This window comes from Cephus cinctus, unplaced genomic scaffold (genome assembly GCF_000341935.2).
Source record: "Cephus cinctus unplaced genomic scaffold, Ccin1 Ccin1_scaffold0401, whole genome shotgun sequence".
In the NCBI taxonomy this organism is placed as follows: Eukaryota; Metazoa; Arthropoda; class Insecta; order Hymenoptera; family Cephidae; genus Cephus; species Cephus cinctus.
Window position 1 is genome coordinate 662,354 of NW_014333085.1, and position 14,382 is coordinate 676,735.

The 14,382-nt window shown below is 41.5% G+C and overlaps 1 protein-coding gene and 1 long non-coding RNA gene across 7 annotated transcripts in view; both read left to right on the plus strand.

Annotated features, from left to right (window-relative positions):
* The window catches only part of LOC107267400, a 31,677-nt gene that overhangs the window by 701 nt on the left and 16,594 nt on the right, over nt 1-14,382 (plus strand). The window contains exon 1 of one of the 6 annotated variants that reach the window (XM_015739071.2): nt 7,891-8,179. The exons of 4 other annotated variants lie outside the window; for them this stretch is intronic. The gene's annotated coding sequence lies outside the window, so the exon portion shown is untranslated. Of the gene's footprint in view, nt 1-7,890; nt 8,180-12,603; nt 12,726-14,382 lie in introns of those variants that run through there. One more of the 6 variants, XM_025084753.1, reaches the window with a different exon arrangement.
* On the plus strand, nt 29-4,407 carry LOC107267401. Its single transcript, XR_001537608.2, has 5 exons — nt 29-1,375; nt 1,494-1,760; nt 2,151-2,359; nt 2,522-4,191; nt 4,303-4,407. It is a non-coding gene; the product is annotated as an uncharacterized LOC107267401 (long non-coding RNA).

Sequence of the window (14,382 nt, forward strand, 5' to 3'; positions counted from 1 at the left end):
ATATAAATTTTCATCCGATGGATGTCCTTCTAAAGGATACAGTCATAATGGAGAGAAAGGATGTCAATTTCGATGTGACAAATATCTATGATCATTAAAGTCCAAAATCCAGTGATTTTAGCTCGTAACGTGTATCAACTGAAACACTGCATTACCGGTACTTCGACTGCGTAACGAGTTCTTATCCTATTCTTTATCATCCGAAGTATTACAATGTTAGTGTGACTGAAGTCATTTTATCTGTGCTCCTATCCCACAAAAAAAGCTTATTCCCGTAGAAGCTTTACTTACACGCGTTACCCTCGCGACCTTCGCTAATCTCCAGGATCTCCCGGCGCCTTCAGTACAAACAAGAAACAGCATAAAGTGTACCTCGGGCGATAAATCTAGTGGCAGATCAAAAGGAAGTGTATTGTAGAAACTAGACAGTGTTAATGGCATGGGTATTTCAGTGTATATGTCAAGATTTCGATAAATCACAAACACGTAAATAATCAATACTTATCAATTATTTTGCGTATGTATTAAATTTTTTCCATGCTGAATCGTGCATGAACGAAGAAACGTGAAAGATTTTCTTTTGGACGCCTGAATAAGCTAAAGCATACATATTTAACATTGATCAAACAATTTTTATTTATAGAACACGCGACACTCCCAACCCTGTCGTACGTCGAGATTTATCCCTTTTGGCTTTGAGGTTATATAGTAAAAGTCACCGGTATGCAGTATATGGGTGCCTGTAAAATGTTGTGTGTACGTTTTGAATATTTTCGTGTACCATTTCTTGTGAAAGGAGCATCGTGGCGTTTCAATGTAAAAGAGTAGAGTGTAATTCAACGACTAGAAAATTCATATCGCGTAGCTTGTACTTTCCGAGAATAGAGTGAGTTGTTCCCGGCGCGTGACGACGGCTAAGGAATTCCGTTTTCAGGACATGAGATTTAATCGTTCCACGATTCTGAATACGTATGTAGACGCACTCATTCTAAATGCCAGATCCGTAGATGCATTATATGTACGTATTACGTCTGTGCCGCATGAATTTGCCAACGTCAGAGTATCCTTGGAGCTTATGACAGTCTCATTAAAGAAGTCGCATGCGTAATTTTATCGGAGAAAGTAATTTTCGGTAGTAAATTTTTACAAGTTTACGAAGAAATAATAGAAAATAAGCAATCGAGTATCGAAAGCCAAGTAGATTGAGTCATTGAAGAGACGCTGAACGATCTATGACTGTTGGTAGAAGAATAAAAGAAAGATGGCTACCGTATAGAAGAACGCGGTGTAGGTACCTGGTGGAAAAAAAAAAGAAAATTATGTGGAAACTAAATTGTACCTCGGGGGACAGGAAGTGGCCGACAAATTTTCTAGAGTGAGTAAAAGTGGACGAGGATCCAAGATAAAAGTGTAGCTCGTTCCTCGTCTGTTCTTTTCTTTCTTTCTCTTTTTCTCCTTGAAAAAGTATCCGCTTTAGTCGCATACCGTTTTAGAGATTTTCGCCGGTTTCGAGGAAGGAAGAAAGCGACCGGTCAGGTGTATTTTCTACCTGACTTCTATAACGAGCCAAAAGGAGTCCTTAGACTAGACCTCCTCTTTCCTAACCTCGATGATCCATGGTCATAGTCCTGGATATGGACGATGTCGTGAGGGCGTATGCTTCTGGAATTTCTAAGGACTGTATGTTTGAGTCTTCCAAGAGGATAACTACTGCGGAACCGCTGCTCATATTCTGTTACGTTCCCTAGGGAAAGAGATTGGTGAGGTTACAACATTTGTGTGCTGTCTTTCTGAAATCGAATTTCTGCAGAAAATTCTGTTAGCCTCTTTTGCTTTGTTACTCGTTACTGTTACAGTGGGAACAGGTAATTCTTGCTACGAGAGTTCGATGACAAAATAGTTCTCTTAGGTTGGCGTTGTAATAGCTGCTTTCAATACAGTTACTATTTGATTCAATCAGATAGAATGCATTAGGCATATTTTTGAACAAGTTTCATATCTCCCGCGCTTCGGAGTGGTTGCGATTTTATCCTGAAGGGGTTCTATAGCGTGATAACGAATAAAAATAATTTTTATTCGGTCTCCCGGAACACTCGTGAGCATAACAACCGATTACTTTCTAAAGGAATTTAATTAATTAATCGTTTTAGCTGGACTGGTCAAATCAATTGCAATGTTTACGGTTAAGAGTCTATTTGAAATCCACTGGCCTCAGGCGAATTCTGAATCATTCGCAATCTTTACCAATGACTCCTTACTCATGGACTCACCAAAAGTTTTAAGGTCACCAACGTCTCTTTTTCTTCACTTTTCCATCAGTGTCTACGAGCTATTATAAATTTCACTCAGCCTGTACAAGGTGAGGAGTAACTAAATTTATGATTTCAAAAATTATTACTAATGATCCAGGGAAATATTGTACAATTTAAAAAATTTTATATCAATCATCTCTGGATAGATCTTTGTAATCACTTGTAATCCGTGCTCTATCTTTAATTCCATTTAAAATCCGATTGCACAGGTGAACGTACAAGTGTTCGTAAACGTGACTTATGAACCGGAAGTGCCAAGAAACTTCGTGCTGACAACCATGAGCTCAAACGAATTCGACGTTCCTGTAACCTGCAAATAAAAGAAATTGGCCGTACACGCCCGAACGCTAAGAGACCGATAAATAAACTCACCGCGTGCCTACGATTCGTCAGCAACTCTTAGACAGTCTGTACGTATTCTATCTGGTGCACGTGTGCAACTCGGGTCAGGAAGTCTTCGCGTGCTCGGTAGGACAACCTCGAATAGATCCTTTGAATAAATTTAGACAGCTTGCCATGGCTTTTTATAGACAAGAAGAACAAGATCCGATCACTGGATGGTACTGGAGTTCATTAGACGATCTTAAAAAAAAAGTAAGAAACTGACAATAGTCTTACGATAGTTAAATTGACAGAATAATAATGTCAAAATAATTCACTTGGAACATGCATATTTCAACCAATGTAGCAGACCGACATAAATATTAAACATAGCAGAGGGAAGGTGGGTTCGCGACGTGGAGACTATTTATAAATCCATTGTAATGGAATACTGTAGTTTTTTTTTTTTAGTGTCGTACTACCTAGCTAAGGGGTACACGAGTGTAAATTGAGGTCTAAGTGGAAATTCAGTTTTGACTCTATTCATTCACTACGAGAGTCTAATAAAGAGCAATTTAAGAATGAAGATTCCGGAGTAGCCTACATAGCGAGAAGTGCTTATGCGTTAGATTCTGCAAAGGCGAGAACGCGTGATCGCGGGCTTCTTTGAAAGGTGTTGGAATCAGTTTGAGGAGAGTGACAAAAGAAGAGAGAAAAAGAGGAAGAGCCGGTCTATTTGCTGGGAAAAAGAAGATCGTGAGGAAGTTGCTTTGGCCGGGGCTCCGTCCCAAGAAGAAGCTGAGAGACGACCTTCTTTCTTAATGCGCTTCTCTCCCTTCCCCTTGGCATCCGTCCTAATGGATCGTCTCGCGGGTGCATTTTGTTTTCGGCCTTTAACAGACAGAGACCATAGCAATCCTTGGCCCTGGACCCTTTGATCTCAGCGCATCATCCAACCCTGATGATGGATGATTCCATTCCCATCACATTCGGTCCTGGCACCAGCAACAAGCTCAGGAAGCTCTCACGCAATTCCACCCGACGCAAGGATACCAAAGATTCCTTAGCTTCGAGCAGTTCACTAGTTTTATCGCAAGGAATCACCTGGTGGACACGCGACCTGGATGTGCATCAGCTAGTGGAGATCCTTTTCAAGAGCCTCATGGGATACCTTACTGATTGTAGATACGATTCTGGAAGTTGAATAGGATCACCCTGGGGGCAGGTGTGCCACGATGTACTTTTGTGATTCAGTACCCCACCAGGCACAGCATCCGCACGTGATCCTGATCCTATACCCAATTGAAGTCTATAAGAGTAATAAAATCATTGTTATACTTTTAGGTTACATTCTCATGGAACGCGGTGACTAGTCTAGCGTGACTTCCTCCAGGGAAGTCCAAAGGTGCAATAAAGTATATACGTATATACCATCAGGCTCTGCGGGCATCGTCTGCTCAAGCTGGATCCTGATCAGGATCCGGTTACCGGAAATACTTTTTTCAGACTCCATACGCTCCTCCACTCTTTTGCACGGGTCCTTATGTTCATGGTTCCAGTAAGTAGCTGTACGCTAGCAACGTGTTCCTGGTAGTACGGACTTAGTCATCCCTCTATAGATACTCTTAAACGTATTTCCACCTGGTCTAAAGAATTCAATGTTTCCCAGGGCGAAGCGGTACAGTTGGTAACACTCTTGGAAGACGTCGTGCGGACTGCGGTAGGAAGTGTCGGGTTTAAAACGTGGGCGGGCCCGATTCCACATTGTTAAGGGGGTACATGTACTTCTGAAGTGGGGATCGTAGCCAGGATCTTCCCTTGGAAGAATTGGCCCCTCGAGCCCTGCTGAAGTGTGTCACACGGGAGGTCCCTTCTCTGTAGATTTCTCCGACGTCTCCCTAATTGGCTCACTGGTAATCTAACCTACAGGCCATTCTAGTCCCGTCGACGAATCCTTACAGGATGAGCTAAAAAATGGAGGAAAAAAAGAATTATATCGAGTTACCTTGAAATTCCAGTAATATTAAGAAATATTTGAGCCAATCCAATGGTAATGCAGGAATATGTTATTTCCTCGTGGGTGGCAAAAAAACTTTGTAAATGACCGCCAAGAAATATTTGCCAGCGCGAATTCTCAGTAGTGTAATTGAAGGTGTCCAGTGAAAACAAGCCCTAATACCGAGATCTAATAATAGATCCGTGTGTATCCGTATCTCAATCTTCTAAGCCACCTACGATAATTGCTATCTATAACACTCGGAAGAATATGGACTCTTCCAATCCTCTCTACTCCTCTACTTTCGATCTTACGCACGCAGGAAACTACGTAATCCGAAGGCTGCGTGCCATTTTCATGTCGTATTTATTTACATTTACCTTACTGACCATGGAACTGCACTTATCCACCTACCCTACCACCTAGTATATCCTATAGAAAGATTCGATAATCACGTGTAATTTACCATAGCCGCTCCTGTCGCGCAAACTGCTAAGGTCTTTATCGCGCGTGCTACCAAAACGAGTTTTCAACTTGCGTAGATACACACCGGTATATATAGTATATACGTGAAGTTAGATTCACAGATGCTACATTCTACGAACCTTATTGCCGTGTACACAAATATCAGCCAGCATCAGGATGCAGGTAAAACCTCTTGAAGGAGTTCTCATTAATCCAGAATAGGTTTTCAAGCGAAAAAAAAAGGTACTGGCATTCCTACCGATCGTAACTTCCATCCTCTAGGTAACCATACACCTTATTTCCTGGATGGCAAGGTTTCATTGGTTTTACCAAGTATAAAACTCGAACGTGAGTTTCATTCTCTTTTTATTTTGGCTTCAATTCATACAGTGAACTCCGTAGGCATTGAACCTGACACTGAGCATAAGTTCACAATGGGTCTCCCACATTAATCCATATAAAATAATATCTGTAGGAAGAAATCTTACATCAATTAACGCGTCAATTATTTTTTAATGATATCAGTATACAAGGGCAGCCGGTTAATTACTTTTACTGACTTTGATCACCAGATCCCAAATCCTGCCTCAATTCATGTACAGTCATAGAGTATCGACTGGACGTTTGATAACGTTTAGTTTACTCAGAAGGAGCGTAGGTGGCAAGTAGTTAGATCAGAATTGGGTTGACGATCAAAGTACGATGTTAGCCGAGGAACGTGGGTAGTGGAGCATTGATATGCTAATGAATCTTGTAAAACCTGCATTATTGTTTTAGGAGGAACCGGTCCATATAAGTACCAACAGAGAATTATTTCTTTCTTCGGGTCTTGTATAGCGTCTGTGGATACACGGCTAGTCCAAGACTAGATTCATCCAAGAGGAACCACCTTTATCTCATCCAGTTCCTCTCCAGTGCATACGTACCTTTCACCACATTCCCACGTGTAATAAAAGCCTAAGATTTATACACCCTTGCGCCAAGAGTATTGCAGGTTAATTCAATCCTGACTCCCTATCCAGTATCCTTATTTAATTTCATATAGGTTGCTCGCGATAACAGCTAATAAACGAAACTGACCAAACAGTCTTGGACAAGTTGGAACCTGCAGAATAATACTAGTGCTCATTTCATGACATTCTCTCTCTTTCTCTTTTTCTCTCGTGCCACTTGGATGACTCATGCGAGGATTTGATTTCGCTGGAGCGTGCCAGCCGTCCTCGTCTCTCCTCCTTGTAATATCAATCGTTAGCAAGATCTTCCTTGAACGAAACTATAGCATGGAAAATATTGATGGTTATTTACTAGGCGGAGCCATGGCTATAGTTACACAAGAGTTTTATTCCATGATGGTCGCGGTTCCGAAGTACGAGCAAATGCTCGATCGTTTGGAAAGGTTGCTGATGCGTACCGTTACTTCGTTTTTGAGCGTCCATCCTTTGTATTTTTCTTTTGCAGGATACTGTAAGTGAACGCGAGTTGTCAGAAGGGTGGATTATTTTTTTGTAAAAAAAAAAAAATAAATAAATGTATCTTACTTAAGGTTATTGAATAATTCAATCTTAAGATCCATCTCGACGACCCAGCAATCGTTTACTAGGGACTGCAACGAGGCAGACGCATTCATCTGAGCTAATGCTTTTTGGGGTGCTGGATATTATATGCATCCAACCCCTAAACACTTGCAGCTATACAGACCAGGAACGAACCCCTGGTTTCGGCGTCAAACTTTAATACCGTTACGGCTCCCCCGTAGGGTGCACTAAATCAGCCCCACTCTCTTTCGTTCTTCTCTCTGCGAGGCCCTGCCGAATAATCGATATGAGGACCTACGTCGTTTAAGGAGCGAATACGTTCCTGGCTACTTGCTTTTTCGTCCTCGAGACTCGATTGGATCATTCTCCTGCTGGTGTTATATATAGATGCAGGAAATCGAGTTGCGTTAACCTTTGTGGCAGCTTCGTTTATCACTGCCGTTCTAGGGATTAAAGCTTTGACTACCTCCTAGGGATTTATTCGTCGTACCTGTTTTTTTTTATTTGGTGAAATGTCCTGTTGAAAATTCCTTTTTTTTAATGTTTGATTGTCCTTGATGCTCCAGGAATTTCTGTTGCAGGTTAGGATCTTGTACCTTGTACACAATGCTGTCTCGAGAACCCTTTAGGTTTATGGTTTATACGAGGGAATGTCGTGGGCTGTTGTGAATACCTTCGGGCCACGTGGGGAGTCAAAACCATTATGATTCCGATCATAGTCGTATCGCGTATATAATCGTGATTCATTGTTAGTCACCAGAAAACATCTTGTGCCAGGGGACGCTCTTGTTGTACCCAGGTGCCTCCTTGATCCAGGTTTCATGTCGCGCGCGCGTTCCTTTATAATGTATATACGCCTTTTCGATTTCTTTTCTTTTACTTGGGAAGTATGTAAAAGGAGGACTTCAAGGAGGAAGTAGGTGGCGCGTCCTGGTGGCAGATGTTTGCGATTTGGTGATATACAAAGCTCTGGCGGTATGCGCTAGACTTTCGGTGCGTATTATCAAAGGATTCTTACGATCGGTAGTTATTTACATTCTTCACGAATAATAGAGTCTCCAGCATGCGTCCATCTTTTATTAATATTTCACGGTTACTCGATACTTTCTGTCGACCGTTTATGTTATGCGTGAAAAATATCGTTTTGAAATACGTCATCGGCTGCTAGCAGACAGAGACTGTCATGGCCGCCGCTTCTGTAGAATGTGAATAGTGCAGACGTCGTGGAAATAGAGCATTGTGTATTGTAATATGCCACGTGCGTCAGTGATTCTAGTTCGGTTGAGGTTTGGTTAGTGTGTCTGTTTGGTAGCATCCAGAATTTAGAGGGAAAATAAGAAAAATTATTTACAAGCCACTCAGACACTGCTCGGTGTTTATTGTAATTTATGCATAGACCGACCGGGCGTTTTCGGCGAAATGAGAAATCGGGCGTTGTCACTGTCGACAGAAAATTACAAATGTCTGGTCTATTTACGTACCACCATTTGGATAAGTCCAGCTGCTTCCGTATGAACGATACTCTACGAATTTCGTCAATTTCGACCGAGGTATCGTACAAAATATTTTTCTCTCTATTCTTTTCTGGTGGCTCATTTATTTTTCTTGACCCTCGCGACAAAATCACGCGATCCCGGGTAAGTCGACGCCATCGTGAAACCTTAATAACCACAGGCAGACCCCTTAACAAACCAAAAGCATGACCTGTAACCGGATAGATATTAGTATAAGTGTCAGATCGAAGAAGAATAACCAACCGAAGGTCTTCCTAAAGAAAAGGAAAATAACAGTTAAGAAATTCTTATTAAATTTTAATGGTTATTCTGTGTCCCATAATTCCCTGCGCATATCTGCAAGTAAAAAGTGTCATCGCTAAGGTAGCTACTGCGTTTTAACGATTTTTTTAGATATTCCGACTGTTAACATCTAGCCAAGTGTACGTGGCACGAACCTGCTGATTATTTCCAAAGGAATTCGAAAATAGCTGGTTATCCGCCACAGCAGACGTAACACGCGATCGGTGGCCGAGTCCCTGCCCGAGGGGATGGGCCCCCCGAGTACCTTACGTACCAGGTGCTGCCTTTACATGAAGATCAACCACGTTGACCTCACGTTCCGTTCGTCCTCTTTTTCTTTATTCGATCGCGATCGCAAACCACTCCCCAGTTTCTCATAGGATTTTCATAGCTGTAAAAAGGTTTGAAAAATATATCTTTTTATTTTACACGTCCCTGAGCTAATTTTGCTTCTCGTATAGCTTTCAGAGTTCATCTTCTCCAACTGCTTGTATATTCGCTGAACACAGCTTTGTAGAGCAGTAGTGGTGACTCGTTTAAACGTATCAACTTGAGTGTAGGGTAGAGGCCAAAGAAATAGGAGTAGGTCGTCCAATAGAAAAAAAATTTAAAGACTCGATATCACGCAGAACAGGTGTGCCATGATGATAGCATGATACACTTGAATTTTTAACTTCTCGATACTTCAGCACGCAAACGATTGTTATCGAGATGAAAGGACTATATTTCTTTCTTATAATTTTTCAAAATCCCTTTATTATCGTTCTATCTGATACGTATTCGATGTATTAGTGGTGATGAAATTGATGTTTGAAAATTCAAAAACAACGAATTTCAAATACAACGTCCGGAAATTGCCGACTCTTACCGAAGCCGTTGACTCGGATCCCTCGCGAGTAAAGAAGCCTCGAGGAAAGAGTCACTTGGCAATTTCCGCTTCTGTAGAAGATTCTACGAAAAGTGGTAGCAATAAAAGCATGCACAAAGCCGAATAAAGTTATATATATACACTAACGTCCGTTAAACTTCCGAAGGCTCTTCATCTAGGCTAAGAATGGTTCATGGAGCCTAACTAGCATGGATTGAGGTTGCCAGGTCGTCACACTCGGGAGCAACGCAACAATGACCAGCAGAATGAGTTGAGCGAAGGAGCTGAGTGAGTGAGTGGAGGATCCGACCGGAAGTTTGTTATAATCCGCGAATGCCTACCTAGGTTGACGTGGCAGATTGTGGTTTTCATGACACGAGGAGGAAGAAAGTCACTATGAAAAATGAATAAAATCTGGAAAAAGAAGTAAATATAAAAAACTATTTAATAACAATTTTTCTTACATTACTCTAAATTTATTTATCTAAATTTTTTTTTCAACAAATTATTCCTCATGGAGATTGCAGGACTACGAACCATCCCAACCTATGTAGGATGTTACACGGCTACCTGTTCCACATCGCGCACCCGAGGTATCCACACCAGGGATCCTCATTCAGAATGAAAATAACTGACTCTTTCATTTCCGTATACCTAGACCTTATGTGGCTAAGATTACACACGTATGCATATGTATCCCTAAGTAACATACGAGTGGCTCTTTGTCAGCCAAGAAACACAAGTACTGTATAACACCGTATGCTAAGTTATAATCGTACAATATTTGACTACAGTAGTCTATATTTAAATTAGTCAACAATCCCCCTCGCATATTTATTTACACTTGAGAACTGCGCGGAGCAAGCAAACATGTTCGTTTCTTAGCCACAGTCACAAGGGATTCTTAATGACCGCTCGTGGGTAGTTGAGCTCAAGGGATGTTCAAGGAGCTAATAAAATCAGTAGGAACATTAATGGCAAGTGATTTGACACGTGTGGCAATTCTCTCTCTCTCTTTCTATCTTATGCGTTTTACACACTTAACATTAATTTCATCTGTACCCTGTTAATCGTACTGCTCGAACCCTTTAATGGATGCAGCTCGACACGCGTACTGGACAATGCACTGTACTATATATTATATATATATATATATCCAGACTGCAACGCACGAGCCAAGAGGTGCATTAGCGATTCTTCTCTCGTACGGATCGATGAACGTTTATCCGTCCCCAACATCATCACTTTCCACTTTCATTGGAGAAAATTCTTTAGGTGAATCGACTATTCTAAATGCTAGTTTATGTATATATAGTACATAACATTCTCTGTATGCACTATACTGACGCAGACCAGTGGATATAAAAAAGTTGAGGATGCATGTTACAAGACAGTGCGAAACAATGCACCAGCTTAACGGGTATATGGAAGACTGGTATCTTTTCCTGGTTAAACTTTCTTTCTCTTTCCCAAGCACAAGATCATCGTGTCCCCTTGTATCTCTTTCTCTCTTTCATATTTACGAGGATCCCGGGGGAAAAAAAAATAGCAAGCCTCGCGGTAATACACGCCTGGCAAATCTCAAAGGAGTTACGAGTCCGCACAACCTGTAAACACCTTTTCCCAAGCCACTCCCTAATGCAATCCGCAATTCGCCTTCAATTTGTAGTTATTGTCTGCTCGCTCGCCTCCGCTTGCTCGTTCGTGCAGTTAATGCATTGGCGGCCCATTACGAGGAAGCTTTTTATTCTACGCCAGTCAAGTACCGGCTTGCGCTTCTTATGCGATATCTATTTTCAGGCTGTACTCAATTTTTCATATTTGTTTTTTCTATCCTTCTATCTCGCTCTGTGCCATTTCCTGTCGCTCTTCCACCACGGTGGGCGTCTTCTTTCTCACACTGGTTGCTCGATGGCACAGAGAGTCAAAGTCTGCAAATTCGTTACTCTGAAAGCCGTTGGAGTCGATGTCTGAAAATTGGTATGATGAATTTTCGAGGATTAAAAGTCACGGTGGGATCGTCACGTTTGTTCTTTCCTTCGTCACGAGTCCAGATGGCAGCGGTCAATCAGACGTGAACACATCTATTCGGATATCCCGTAACACTTGCGGTAGAGACGCCATATGTGCTTTTCTTTAGGCGCCTCGTCTTCTACTTTGCCATTCTGTTCTTTACCTTGGGTTACAACCGTGTACTTATCTTCGTTATTATTGGCTCCTTTCGTAACAGCTGAGCAGGAGAGTCGTGTGTTAATTCTATAGGGAATATCAACTATGGCACGTATGTACTTACACGTTTGTTACATGAGTGCACAATGCACGTGCATCTACATGCAGTACAGGTGGGATCCATTTGACTGGTAAGGAAGTTCAATATTTCTTATTCTTATCTCATAGTGCATTTTTCCTTTTTCTCTTTCTCTCTCTGGCTTTCTAGTTGGTTCCTTCTTTTCGTTTAAATCTCAACCGAGTATGCACGACGTATGTATAATACTTATCTTAGCTGCTCGAGTACGTGTAAACTCCATGGCAAAGTAAACTCGACGATGCGCGAGTCTCCCTACTGGTATGCGTTAATGTGCTTTACCCAGTGAACTCGGAAATTCCTTACCCTTTGGATAACGATGGTCTGTCACGAGGATCCACTGTCAGGAACAGGGGGGATAGGATCTAGCTTCAGAGGGAGAAATCAGTGTCTACGTACCTTTTTTCTGTTCAATGAACCCTATTTAAAAGCAGCCCACACGGTATATTTAGACATTTTCGTTGGCACCCTTTAGGTTTCTCGTGTAACACGAAAAGACCTGAGGAAATCGGCTTTTATTTACGTCCAGGGTGGCTCATGGCGATGAGAGCACTGCAGACCGGATATGGGTCTACCCGTGTACCAGCTCCTACAACGGGAAAGCTTTATTGTCGTAGTTCAGGTACCGATAGAAAATTCTTTATATTTTTTTATGCTCTCCCACAGTCGTTCACGTATCTTGCGGCTTTGTCAGAAATCAGTTTAACCGTCCGATTACATTTTCGTCCTCTGTTCCCACTCAGACTGTAAGAATTGTCACGTGGCGCCTAATGGCTTTTCCAAAAATTCTCTTTTACCAAGATTCCACGAAGGATCGTTTAAAATTTTTCCCCGAGACGAAGGCGACCCTGACAGCAACGGACCTGGCTACTTGTTTTCTCGTTCGAACGTAACGATGGAGCCACTGTGCATGCTGGGTGTTTAATGGCGGCGTTACATTCCGAGACTTCGGCTGTCTCCGATGTTTTTTCGCACACGTGATGTATCTTGATCGAAGAAAAGTGTTGTTCAAGAGAAGGATTAATCGTCTGGTTAGACGAATACTCAATTTTCTAACCTCAACGCCTGTCAAACGTTCCTTCGGCTTCTATGGACTCACAACACGCTCGTATCTTCCTTAACCCCAGGTAAAATTTCAACTCTAATAAAATCGACACATCTACGTCCCCGTGATCGCAATCCTCGCTAGATAATAACACACGTATCTGAAATACGTGCACGATCTTTGCTAGAGTCATCAGACGCTCGCAACACGCAGATATCCTTTGCATTATTCTCTGAATACCATTTGAATTCTTAAGGCGGATACCCATGTCACTGTAAACACACGTCGACACTTATGTACTCGGTTTTATCTCGTTCAGGATATACGAAGAATCGAAGATCTTGGCGTCGCCTTATATATTACCCAGCGATCCTCGTTAACGAGATTACGATGGGTGCGGCAGTCAAATGAAAAGAGAAAAGATGCCGGCTCGATTTATTTCTCGTCTCGATTGATATATTCGCAATCGATATCGTTACACAACTCTATATTTCTCGACCTTTAATCCATCTTAATATTAAATTGATTAAGGTAGTATATTATCACTGTATACCCAGACTGTCTATCTGTCTCGAGTTTAATTTAATATTCATTATCGACAGGGCAAACATCCGATACGATAAACCAATGTCGATTCTTCTTTGCTTTCCTATATACATATGTAGTTCATATATGCATTAGAATTTCCTGTACGCATAAGGTATACGTAAGTATATACGTGTCTAACGGGTACACGTACTATTCTGTATTTCTCTTGGGGTGGCCGGAAGCGGTACGATGTATATTTAGAAAAAGGCTGGTCGTCTACGCCATCAAGTTCCTCTCGCACTCTGTTCTGGTATCACGAATCTTCTTTAGATCTCAACAAAGCGATACACAAGGAGTCGCACGGCAGTCGTGTGCGTTCGCGATAAAAAGAAAAAGGAAGTACGAATATTATGAGACAGAGGAAAATCATTTTCAAGCGGCTATGTATGACGGAATTTCGATTATCGGTAAAGATCGATATCTGGCAGAACGTATCGATATTCGGATATCGAACATGTCCAATCAAAGAATTCTATATCCTATTGAATTTCAACGTGAACAATTTTAGGTATACCGGCCTTTTCTATCGCGTAATTAACCGTGAAATAATAACTTCTCACGGGCTCAAAGCGTTTTCATGAACAGTGTCGAACGTAATCGAACATTCATGAAAATTTAATCAAGAATTGATTACTTATATATATATATATAATGCCTTTCGCTCGCTAATGCCGACAAGTACTTGACCTTTGACACTGCGCGATGAGGATGGAGTTTGACGCCTGTAAAAAAAGAGGAGGATGGATTTATGCCCAGGTGGAGACGGCAGAAGAAAAATAGAAATCATTTACAAAGAGATCCTGACTGGACAGCATCTTGGCCAATGATATTTCTGTGGATTGTAAACCTGTCGCTAAGCATCAATTTTATTTGATCGATTGACCCTGGTTATTCAATTGATCAATTGAACAGTATATACGTATACATGGAGGTACCTACTGATTTCTCGTAAGGAAGTATTAAGGTTAGGTTGAATGGTTTTATAAAATCTTTTTTTTTGTACAAGTGTCAGATTGATACTGTTTGATTTTCAGGAATTAATGGATACGTGTCTTGGATACGTGTCTTGAGATGCCGTTAATTTCTCGGGACTAAAATCGTAGTCAGGACTTTTTTCTTCTTCTTCGTCATCGATCGGATACACGATGGCG